Source organism: Lactuca virosa, chromosome 5, assembly GCF_052849685.1.
Source record: "Lactuca virosa cultivar CGN04683 chromosome 5, Lactuca_virosa_CGN04683_v6, whole genome shotgun sequence".
NCBI lineage: Eukaryota > Viridiplantae > Streptophyta > Magnoliopsida > Asterales > Asteraceae > Lactuca > Lactuca virosa.
This window is the reverse complement of record NC_136430.1, coordinates 137,237,310-137,251,211: the sequence shown is the minus strand read 5'-3', so window position 1 is coordinate 137,251,211 and position 13,902 is coordinate 137,237,310.

Sequence of the window (13,902 nt, the reverse complement as noted above, 5' to 3'; positions counted from 1 at the left end):
TGGGGTACTTGTAATATAAAACTTAGTGGGATGACATACCTTTTCTTGTGGTTGATTCCTTTGGAGCTTCAAGAGCATAGAACCAATAATGTGGATGCCTCAAGTGGAATCACAAATCACCAAAACACCTTGGAAAACTTGAGAGAATAGTAGTTACACTAGAAATCTAACCACTCTTGTTTTCTCACACTCTAGTGCCCATTTCAAGTGCCAAGGACCTCTTTATATAGTATGGAGGATTAGGGTTACATTCATGTAAACCCTAATACCCATGACCTTTCATTTCTATAGGATCCATGGGTTAAAAACTCCATGGACTACCCATGACCTTTCATTTCCATAGGACCCATGACCTTTCATTTCCATAGAATTCTTCTGGTACCTAGGTAAGTTTTAGACTTGTTGCAACACTACAATCACTCCCAAACACATGTTGGTCATATCTCAAATGAATATGGTTGATCAGGCTATATTAATCCCAGATATGATTACATAACTGTCCATGTTTAACTGCAATGTCCAACATCCAAATACCTTTTTTTGTTCTTCTTGTGATACTCATTCTAGTATATATATTTTGCATGTACTTATACTTTTATAAAATATTGTTATATTTTAAAGTATAATTCTTGGTCTGAGTGTTTTTATCCCAATGTTTTTATAGTTGTATATTTTTTATGACTGATATACCTAGTTCACTATAAACAATGCTCTGATACCAATCTGTCACACCCCCAAACCAGAACGGCGGAAACGTTCGGGGAAGCGGAGGACGTCATGTAAGTATCACAACACATGCACTATAGTAATCAAAGTACAAACAACCATTGCATTAATAAGTATAAGTTTTACATAAGTGTTTAAACATTACATATTCAAACATCAAAGTAGATACAATAGAAGACAAACGACGTAGTACGGTACTAGGCAGTCTTCTCAAAAGCTTCGGGAGTTTACCTGTCTACTGGATTCCTAAGAATACAAATTATTTTGAAAGAGTAGATCAGCATTTAAGCTGGTGAGTTCATAAGTATCTTAGTTATATGAAGCATACTCTAAGTTCTTGGAAAAGTTAACTGGTTCCTCCAGAAAATCCTATATTTTCTGACGTGACAATATGATAACCATAATAGTTCCCTCTACAATTACTTAGTTTATACTAGTCATATATAACCTAATATCGAACTGATAGTTAAATGTGTGAATCTGCCCTAAGCCCATAACCAAACAAGGCACATGAAGTAAGGCGGAAGTCACACATTCCACTGTCAGTCGGATGTTAATTATGTATACTCTGGTGTATAAACTAAGGAATTACAAAATTAATCATTTAAGGTCCTTTATGTTATACTAGTTTTAAGAAAATGACTGATGACGTTCCAGAAAATCTATATTTTCTGCTTTACAACTGGTAAGTAGTTTTAATTCCATAAAACCATTCCATTTAAGTATTATTGTACTTATAATAAGGTTTAACAAAATTTTAACTATCCATAAAATTATGAGAAGAATGTTTTCCGTTTTGATGGTGAAAAGTGGTTTTAAATTCCCATAAAACCGTTCCGATAAGTAGTTTTAAATCCTCATAGACCGTTTCGATAAGTAGTTTTAAATCCCCATAAAACCGTTCCGTTTTATTTATGGAAGGAGATTAATACAGTAGTATTTCTTAAAAATAAACTACCGATGAATAACTACCCTAATATTAACTTGGTTAATAAGGGTTAAAATGTGATAAAGTTGTAACCATGCTGGACTAGAATGAACACGACGACCTACTGGCGTTGAAACTGAATATGTGACATTTGTCACTCCATGGCTGGTCTGCCGGACTGTAGCTAGCAGTCGGAGTGTGGGATTGTCGGTCTCGTATAAATCTAAACACATAATGCCCGCTCTCCCTCCAGGAGACTCTGGTTACAAGAATGTAATATAGCAAGTATTGTTATGTCCTGAATACGTACCATCACATTTTAGTTTGAGTAAAGAACGAATTATATCATTTTCTTGACAAAGTAGTTTAGACCTCGTATACTTATCTAGAAAATAGAATTCCCGTTTGTTTCATAAATTATACCTATTATAATTTATATGTTCTATCTGATTAGCATGATCTATCCTGAAAGTACCCATTTGCTCAGTATGATACAAAGGTAATGATACGAAGTCAGATTTGGACGTTCTTTTTATCTAAACTCTCGGTTTAATGTATTCTACGACTTTCATTTTGATTGTTAAGGCCAAAAATCATTTGATTGTAAACTCACCTTTTTACGCCGTTCAGCGTTGTGCTGGTTCTGTCGCGGATCTTCGATTGGTCATAACTTTTTCGTTATAACTCGGATTTCGGCGTTTTTTATATTTTTGGAAACCTTGTGACATATACTACCACTTAGATGAGATCATTTATTCTAAATAATCATTTATCAAAAAGTCATGTTTGACGTGAAATAATGGGTCGTTACACATACCTGGAATGGATGTTACACGACCCGAAGCCGTATAAGACAAATAGGGTCGGGTTTAATCGGGTCAAAAAATTGAAATCGGGTTGGTCAGGTCGACCTAAATAACCCGAAATATATATAAGATCGGGTTTCGGGTATGTAAAATTCCATTTAATCGGGTTCAGGTTATCCCGATTAATCCATTTAAGATTATACTAAATAAGCTCTTCATATTTCTAATGCACAAGTTGTCAAGCTAAATGACGAATTATATCTTTCTCAATTTGCACAAGTTGTTAAGCTATATGATGAATGATATCTTTCTCAATTTGACATACACGCTACACTTATAAGGCAATAGGGAACTAGGGATAAAATACGATTGCTTTTTTTATTTTGTTTCCAAACTCAATGTGTTTTGTTGCTAAAATGTTAAACTTTTTCTCGTGACATGAACTTTTATTATCGAGTGTTTCAACAAGTATTGTTTAAGTTTTTACCGAGTCAATTTATAAACTAATTACAAATTATAACAATGCAAAAAAGATGACATATTTTTCAAAAGCTACATTCAGAGAGAGCATACCAAAATTCAATATATGTAATTCGTCAATTTCAACTACTCTCGACTCATTCTATGTTTCAATTCAATAATGTACAAACTACACAAAAGAGTGCACCTTTTTAAAATTTACAATTTAGGTCCTTATACTTGTAAGTTATTTGCTAAAATAAACCAATATTTGTTCAATTCTATTTTTAACCCCGATTAACCCGACTAACCCAACATGACTAACCCGAACCTTATAGGGTCGGGTTCATGGTCAATTTTTTTAAAGAAAAAACATGATTAACCCGAACCGTTTAACCTGAAACCCAATCGGATTGACCCGATTAACAACCCTAGCAATATTTATATGTGCATATTACATGATTTATATTCACAAGTGAATATTACATGATATATTTACTTATGAATGGTATATTTTATATTCACATATAACACATATGAATATTACATAATATATTCACTTATCAATAGTATATGATATATTCACATATAACACATGTGAATAACATATAAAATTATACATTAATATATGATATGTGTATATATGGATATAAAACATACATATTTTTATGAATGTTCTTACATATGTGGATATGTGCATTTGTGCATATATATTGACATATACATATGTATTGAATATGTGCATTTATTATTGATATTTACATATGCATTTTTCTAAATCTTTGCTTGTGCTAATTATTTTTTTGAATGTTATGTAGATTTAGAATAATTTGTCGACGGATTTGAAGATGTGAAAAGTGATAAAATTAAAAAAAAATGGCAATATGGACACAAACAAATGAAGATATTTCGAATTTTGTTTCATTTTTCCTTTTTCTATGTTTTATTTTGTATTAACTAAAACAATTGAACTATTGTGTTTATATATTTTGATTTAAAATGCATTGTTTATGATTCATTTACGAATATTATAGAATAAAAAACATGCATACATGCATCTGAAACTATATAATTTTTTTTAAAGAAAATTATAGCTTTTTTATTATAAAAATTACAGTTTTGTTAAAAAATTGACAATTTTTTTTTGAAAGAAAATAATGTTTTAAAGATTAAGTGCTATTTTTTTAATTAAAAAATGTTTTTAAGAAAATAACAGTGTTTTTTAAATTACACTTTTAAAAAATAATCAAAAAATCTACACTTTTTAAAAAAAGCTTGAAAATTAAGATATTTTTATAAAAAAATCCAAAAATTATATTTATTATGTTAATTTTAGGCATTTTTATTAAAATTTTCAATAACAAAAAAATATTAAATTAGATTCGTAAATGACGATCATTCCTTTAATAAGTTAATTCTGATATAATGTTTCATCTTTAGTTGCCGGGTTCTCATTAATTAATGAGTTTTCAACGGATCTCAACTATATATATATATATATATATATATATATATATATATATATATATATATATATATATATATATATATATATATATATATATGTCAGGCGTGTCAAACCTAACAAATAAATGGGTACAAAATGACTCCAAGAACACTGTTACTTTGCACTAAAAATGTAATACAATGAAAGCAGGGTTGATCCACAGAGACACCAGACAAGTGATTATACATTTTTGTGTAAGGTACAAATGTGATGAAAAAGAGGGGGGTTTAAATGCAATGATTCGAACAAAGAACTGAAATAATAAGTAAGCAAATGACTAAGTGAAGTGAATTCAAGATTTATAAATACTCAAACTCTATGCAAGACTAATTAGCAATGTGATTCAAAATATGAAATGATATTTGCTTAATTCTATCTAATTTGATACTTAGAAATGCTAACAAGCTCTAGCTATTCTCATTCACCATTTTAATTCATCAAAATAAGCTCTTTGATTGATTCTAATCAAAACAAGCTCTTAGAATTAGGTGGAAAGATTGCATTATGTTTTGTGTGAATTTTACCAACAACATTCAATACTCCTCATAAGCTTGGGAGTGTAAGAATGTGTGAATTTGATTTACACTAGAATCATTGTAAGTAGTTCAATTTAGTGCTTGTTACTTGTTCTATTTTACAAAACAATTATGGATTTTGCATAATAGATAACTTGAATGATTCAACCCTAACTCAATTGTCCAAAAAGAACTAGAATTGAAATCAAACTTTCAATTAAAACAAAATCAAATTGACTAGACAGCATTTAAAAGAAAACATCAAGTCACATGATTTAAATCACACACAAGAGTCAATACATGAAGTTGAAGAGTCTAGGTTTCTAGCCACACATGACTAGAACCAAACACAAATCTAGAAATTAAAATTAAAATCTTACAAATTGAAATCCAAATGAAGTCCAAGTGTTTCCATGTATGAATTACCTTCCAAATCTTCCATAAAATCGCCCCAGAACTCCTAAAATCGAATTAACTTCTAATGGAATCGGTTACACCTTTTTAGAAAGAAGAGAAACTGTTTTTTACTCACGACCACGTTTACACGACCCGTGTAAATTAACTCTACCATTTACACGGCCCGTGTAAGTACAAAAGTACATTGCATAATATGGTCAGGCCTTCAAAGTACAATGATCAAGATTCTTCGTTTACACGGCCCTTGTAAACACAAGGCTTCCATTTACATGGCCGTGTAAATCTCTGAAAAGCCAAAATCTTTAATTCTTTGATATCTTCCTCCTCGGTGCTCCGCAAGTCCCGAAATTTTGTCCTCAACTCTTATTTACCTCCTCAAACAAGATCCTACCTCCAAAAGTCCCTGAAATATCACAAAAAATGTGTGAATGAAATTGCCTCATGAAAAATCCCGAAAAACATGCAAAATGCGTGAATTTAAGCCCATATGCAATGCACTTTTATGAAATAAAGCTACAAAATGGGTGCATAAAATGCACCTAACAAATCTCCCCAAGCTTGAACCTTTCTTGTCCCCAAGAAAAAACAAGAAAATTTTGGATCGGAGAAAATAAAATAAAATAAAAGAAACAAAAATCAAAATCAAAACTTTTGAATTTAATGCAATAACCAAAACAAATATGAAAAAGATCCAACCCAATTAACCTCGTTTTTGTAGCATTGTTTACCTTTCGTGCCTTGAGTCAACTTGGCATTAGTCTTAAAATATTATATAATAGTAGAAATAAGACTTTAGCCACTCTCTAATGCAACTCAACAGAATTAAAGATCACAACACTTGTTCCATTTTAATAACATCAAGTCAATTCATGGAACAAATTATGGTCTTACTTTCTTGAAAATGTATGTGAAAAAAACATGCTCAATCATTTTGTTTTAAAAAATATAACAATAACCGACTCCAACTATTTGTTGATTAACAACAATCTTTTTCTAAAAAAAATCTTTTCTAAGAATCCCCTAAAATTTACTCAGATTGGTTACAAATTTCAAACCACTTACACTAATCAAAGTAATTAACAGTCAGTCCCAATGTCATAAGTTCAAGTCCAAGTCTAAACGAATCTTTGGCAGCCAAGCATTTTTCCTAAACATATTATTCAATTAAACTATAAACACAAATATATACAAACTATCTAATTACATTTTCCTACAAATAAAGCTCATGGCTTTCTTTGAAATCCATGTAACGGGCTTCCAACCAACACATCCAGACCAAAAGACCTTAGTGTGCTAGGGTTAAAAAGATCCCTCGGGTTTACTTGCCCGAATCTTAAAGGCTACAGCTTAGCTTTATTTGAATACATATATATATATATATATATATATATATATATATATATATATATATATATATATATATATATATATGTTGTTATTATTAAGTTCGTGACGTTCTATGGAACCCGATGTAGCGAACTTTCAACCTAACCAGTCCCAAACAATACAGCTTTAGGCGATTAGGTGTAGAACACCCCTTGGAGTTTACACTTTCGAATCCCAAAGGTCATAGATTAACTTAATATATATATATATATATATATATATATATATATATATATATATATATATATATATATATATATACATATATATATATATATATATATATATATATATATATATATATATATATATATATATATATTAAACAAAAGCTAGGATAACATATAACACTCTTATCAATTTCTTTACTTGGTCTATTTCTTTATATTTTTCGTCCTTGACTTTTCTATTGTGGGACATCTCACGGTCTATTACCGTGAGAGGCTTCTAGACATTTTTTTTTTCGGGGGACTGAAGTCAACACGCAAAGACCTGTAAGTATAGTTAGAAACTATGTCCCCAAGCAAGGTATATAAAAGGGAATGACTAAAAAGGACTTTTTAGATTGATGGAAGGCTCGAGATAATAAAATTTTATATTCTTTTTATGCTTTCTTGAATTTGGAATTTTGGGTCAATTTGAGCACTTACTACGCATAAGACCGGTCACGTGTCCCAAAGATTGACTCATACCTGTCGTTATGGTCCGGTGTTGACAACCTTTTCATTTTCTGTTTTGCACAAGTAGCTTCGAGAGGTGTGTTCGTGTGTGATTAGCTTGCTTTGAGATTTTCAATAAAAAGATCAAGTCTAATCTCAAGGCATACGACTCACTTACAAGCTCAACTGTTTTGAGAAGATTCGGTTGTTTGGGATTGGATCAAAATAAACATAGAATAAAATATTTTTGAATTTTTTTAAATGAATGCAATGCAAAAATTGAGATGCAAAATGCAAAAAATATTAAAAATAGAATAGAAAGAAAATCTTTTTGGTTTTGAAAAATTTTAGATGTAGATAACGAGAGCAAAATAAAAAGAATAAAAATAAAATGAAAAAGTAAAAATTATGGAATATGTACAAAACTGCAACCTACATGCAACGGGATCTATTTGCATGGATGGATGCCCCTCCCCAAGCTTAAAATATAGCATCGTCCTCGATGCTTGGAGAGAGGCGTAGCCGACCAATTGAGAGTCGGGCTGTGGAGGATGTGGTAGGAACTGTGGAGGGTAAGAGGGATGATAATCAGTAGGATAAGATGGGGGCCATTGGGGTTGGGATGATGATGGTTGTTGCTGCGGTGGAAGGACAAGTACACGGTGGAGATCGCTCATCAAGTAATGCATGTTGCGGTTGTGTTGCTCTTGACCGACCCATCGCTGATCAAATTCGGCCCATCGCTGGGCCCAACACTCCTCCTGAAGATTACGGTAGTCCTGAAACTCGGAGGTGTGTTCAGTGACACCTGTATAAATCTCGCCTACCTCCTGCTAAAGACTCGTGTAATGGTTGTCTAATCGTGCAAACTCGCCCATGTAAATGTTGTGTTCAGGAAAGGGAATGGGGCGAGACGAGCTGGAGGCACCTGGTGTTGGAGCAGGGGGATGAAGGATGGTGGTTGGAGGTCTACGGGTTGTAGTAACACCCAAATTGGATTGGAGGCGCCAATTTGTAGATGGGATGTCATTGGCCAAAGCGAGTATCTTCTTATTTCGGTTGTCAATACGTAGATACTCTTTACCATATACGGTCCAATGATCATCCCCGTTGGGATTACGGTGAAAGAGGTACATAGTCTCCATAACATCAATAGATAAACGAGTGTGGCCTAGAATTATGTTAGTGGGGTTGTTGGGTAAGTGGAGACCAAGATGTTCAGCTATAAATGAAACCATTCCTCCATAATGAAGCTGGCCACCATTGCTCATGGAGTTTCTGAGCATTTTTTGGATCACCCAACACCCAAAATGAGGAACTTCCTAGGTGTGTGACCTTAAGGACCAAATGTATGATACTAGAAGCCTTTTCCGTACCAGATTGAAATTCGCCTTCATAAGAGATGCTTGTCAAAAATCTTTTGCAGCTTTGCTCAAATATGACATTTTTTCTACCCTTTTCCGTATACACACCCCTTTTTGCTTTTGGAGCACCAATAATGTCACAAAGGGTGTCAACATGAATCCTATTTGATTGGTTGAATAGACGAAAGGTGATGATGTGTGTTTGGTAATCAAAGGTGATGGAGGACAAGAGTTCCAACATGGGTGTTTGGTAACTCACTGAATGGAGATTCAAGAGACCTTCCCAACCTATGTTCTTCAAACGTTTGTGGACCGCTTGTAGATGTGAAGGTCCTTAAGGGCTTGGATATCCACAAATTTTGAGCCCCTTTTACCCTTCGAATAAGGCTTGAGTACAAAATTTCTTGTGGATTGGACTCAAAAATAAGACTAAATTCATATGGATTTTCCATGGGACATTGGTCTTGTTCATCATAAGTTTCTTGACCACCCATATTAGAGGTCCCAACTCTAGCCCTTTTTCCACAGGATGCCATTGTCCAATGAATTTAACAATGTAACATCCCAATTTTCAAGGCAAAAAAAATTCATTTTTAATTAAGTAACATGTAAAATCATTTATCAAACATTGCTAATATTATATTAATTCATAAAATCATTACGTCGTGTCTCAAAAACATATCATTAGATAATAATAATAATAATAATAATAATAATAATAATAATAATAATAATAATAATAATAATAATAATAATAATAATAATAATAATAATAATAATCAGAGTACAATCCCATAAAACTCAATGCGAAAATCATGTGTGAGTGTGATGTGCCGCTACCGCGCCGACTCCTTCAGGCACTGAAGAGGTACCTGAAAAAAAACTGAAAATTGTAAGCACGAAGCTTAGTGAGTTCCCCCATCATACCACATACCATATAATGCCTATTCCTCGGTATCTTTCAACGGGTATCTGTATGGAATAACTGGGAGCTGGGCTCCCCTTCGGTATCTTTCAACCGGTAACCGGGAATCTCCTCCCTTCGGTATCTTTCAACCGGTAACCGGGAACTAACCTCCCCTTCGGTATCTTTCAACCGGTAACTGGGAGCTAACCTCCCATTCGGTATCTTTCAACCGGTAACCGGGGACTATTTCACCGCCTAACACTACCACATAATAACATATCATAATCATACTGGTAGGCATGCATGGGTACTATTTACCCCTTCGGTATCTTTCAATCGGTAACTAGGGGCTATATGACCCCTACCACTACTAACACATATGTCATAGTATCCTAGCACATAAAGCATAGAAGATAACAACACACCATATAATTATCACAAAGACAATCATCTAACAAACAACTCCTACTAGTGGGCCGACATTGTGGTCGTAGACCCACTCCTACTGGAAGGTAACTCACCTCGTTGTCGTGTAGTATCTGCACGGTCCTCGGCACGGGAATCGACTCGTCTCTACTCCCCAATCCTTACACAACAACCCTTTTTCGATTACTATTGCATACTCATAACCCTTACAAGGGTCAATCAAAATCCAAGTCAAAGTCAATGTCAAACCCTGGTCAAAGTCAACATCCAGTTGACTTGCCTCGCCGAGTTGGTCCACCAACTCGTCGAGTCCCTATCCTCTCAAGTGATACAACCCTCGACTCTACTCGTCGAGTCTAGCAAGAACTCGACGAGTTCGCGTTCATCCATAGCATCGGGACCATCTTCAACTGACTCGCCGAGTTCCATTTGAACTCGTCGAGTTCATATCCCTCATACGAACGTGTTCAGTCTATGACTCGCCGAGTTGTATGAACAACTCGTCGAGTCCGTCTTCAAGGGTTGGGAGATTGCCCTGGACTCGTTGAGTCTGTTCATACACTCGTCGAGTCTGATGATTTCCAGGTCCAAAACAAACCCCTAACAGGCTGAGTGTTCCTTCCACTCAACCAAAACCATTTCCAGGAGATGCTTTGGGGGAAAAAGCCTCCCGACTCGCCGAGTAACCCAAGTGACTCGTCGAGTCCCTATTTGTCCAATACTCTACTGTCGATTATCATGGGTCTTAACGCGTCAAACCCATAGATCTGGCCTCCTAGGGTCCATTTTATACGTAAAGCTTCAAACTTGATGTCCATGCATGGGGTTTTTGGCTCAAAAGGCTATAAAATGGGGTTTATATGATGAATGGGCTTCCCATGGCCATAAAGTTGGCACCTTTATGCCATGGGAACCCTCAATGGTTCCAGATCTAAAGCACAAACCCACATATACAATCAAATCTCAGCATAGCCTCTCAAAAGCTTAGAAAAGGTAGAAAATAGCCCCAAAACAAGATCTAGGAGATATATGGTCAAGGTTCAAGCTTTTTACCTTGAATGAACTGAGAATGAAGCAAAACCTCTAGATCTATTAGCTTCCCCTTCAACTCCTAAGCTTTCTTCTTCTCTTCCAACTTCAAATGCACAAAAGGTCACCAACAAGCTTCAAGAACACTCAATAATGGTTTAGGGTTTCAATCTAGGGTTTCTCTGTGTTGGGAGGGTGATGGAGGCTGGTTTGGGACAAGATAAGTGTTTAAATAGGGTGCAAACCCTAAATATTAGGGTTTTGTCCAGACAGCTCCTACTCGTCGAGTCGGTCTTCCGACTCGTCGAGTAGGCCACTTAAACCCCCGATCATAAGTCGAGTCTACTCGACGAGTTGGGCCTCCAACTCGCCGAGTCCTAGAGTAAATTGCAACATTTCAATGAAATTCAATATGTACCAGGAATCGGGTGCTACGAATCTCCCCCACTTATTTTAGACTTCGTCCTCGAAGTCTGCTGCTGATTCTGGAAAAAGCTTGGGGTAGTGCTCCTTCATCTCATCCTCCGGCTCCCAAGTCCATTCTGATCCCTTGCAGTGCTGCAATTGCACCTTCACCAGCTCCACTCTCTTGTTCCTCAGGTCCTTCGACTTCCTGTCGAGGATCTCTACTGGCCGCTCGATGTAATTCAGGCTGTCATGCACCTGAATATCCTCCAAGGGTACCACTGCCGAGTCGTCCACCAGGCACTTCCGTAACTGGGAGACGTGAAACGTACTGTGAATCTGACTGAGTTCGGCTGGCAGGTCCAGCCTATATGCCACCTTTCCTACCCGGGCTACAACCTTGATAAGTCCAATGTACTTGGGGCCTAACTTGCCCCGCTTCGTGAATCGGATGACGCCTTTCAAAGGCGACACCTTCAGGAGGACCATATCCCCGACCTGGAACTCCAGGCCTGATCGGCGCTTGTCGGCGTAACTTTTCTACCGACTCTGAGCAGTCTGAAGCCTGCTCCTAACCTGCTTAATCCTCTCTGTCGTCTTGAGCACCACTTCTGTGCTCCCCATGACCCTCTGTCCGACTTTGCCCAAACATATCGGCATCCTGCACTTCCTCGCGTACAACATCTCGAAGGGAGGACGATCAATACTCGCATGATAGCTGTTGTTGTAGGAGAACTCAGCTAATTGAAGGTAGGTATCCCAACTACCACCGAAGTCTAGAACGCAGGTCTGCAGCATATCCTCCAAAGTCTGGATGGTCCGTTCACTCTGACCATATGTATGCGGGTGGAACACGGTGCTGAAGTGCAGACGACTACCCAACTCGTCGTGAAACTTCTTCCAGAACCTGGAAGTAAACCGCACGTCTCGGTCCGAAATCACCGAAACTGGCACTCCGTGCCTAGCTACTACCTCTCGGATGTAGATATCGGCCAGCTTCTCGGCCGAGATGCTCTCTTGGATCGGTATAAAGTGGGCACTCTTCGTCAACCGATCCACAATGACCCAAATCGAATCCACTCCTCGTGCCGTCCTGGGAAGCTTGGTGATGAAATCCATAGTAATATCTTCCCATTTCCACATGGGAATGTCTAACGGCTGCATCTTACCGTGTAGCCTCTGGTGCTCGACCTTGACCTTCCTGCAAGTCAAGCACCGCTCTACGTACCAGGCGACGTCCCGCTTCATGCAGGGCCACCAGTAATCGGGTCGAAGGTCCCTGTACATCTTCGTCTCCCCGGTATGAATCGAGAATCGGGATTTGTGCGCCTCCTCCATCAGAACCTGGCACACACCCCCATGATAGGGAACCCATACCCTACGATGTAGGGTCAATAAACCTCGGCTATCGTAGTCGAAGGAGGAAACCTGACCCACAATACGCTCTCTCTTTCGATGTTCCTCCTTCATGGCCTCCAGCTGGGCCTCTCGGATCTGCTCCAAAAGCGGAGTCACCATGGTCATCCTCATACAGATGTCCCTGATTGGCGCTGCCTTGCGGCTAAGCGCATCCGCCACGACATTGGCCTTCCCCGGGTGGTAAAGGATCTCGCAATCGTAATCCTTCACCACATCTAACCACTGACGTTGCCTCATGTTCAGATTCGGCTGTTCCATGAGGTACCTCAAACTCTTATGGTCTGTGTAGATGGTACAGCGGACCCCATAGAGGTAGTGTCGCCAAATCTTGAGGGCGAAGACGACCACCCCCAACTCTAAATCATGCGTCGGGTAGTTCGCTTTGTGAGGCTTCAGCTGCCTCGAAGCGTAAGCAATAACGTGCCCTCTCTGCATCAATACCGCGCCCAACCCTGAGATGGACGCATCACAATATACCACAAAATCCTCCACGCCCTCGGGCAGGGCGAGGATCGGCGCCTCGCACAGTCTCCGTCTCAACGTCTCAAATACTGTCTGTTGCTCAGGCCCCCAGCGAAAAACAACGGCTTTCTTCGTCAGTCGGGTCAAGGGTACGGCTATTTTGGAGAAGTCTTGAATGAATCTCCGATAATAGCCTGCCAGTCCGAGGAAACTCCGAATCTCAGATGGAGATTTCGGAACCTCCAATCTCATCACGGCCTCCACCTTGGCCGGGTCAATCAATATCACGTTCTGGTTGACAAGGTGGCCAAGAAACTGCACCTCGCACAACCAGAACTCGCACTTGGAGAACTTAGCATACAAGCTCTCCCTCCTCAAGGTATCCAAAACCTCTCGCAGATGCTCCTCATGCTGCTCCTGCGTCTTGGAGGAAACCAAGATGTCATCAATGAAAACTATCACAGACCGATCTAGCATTAGTCTGCAC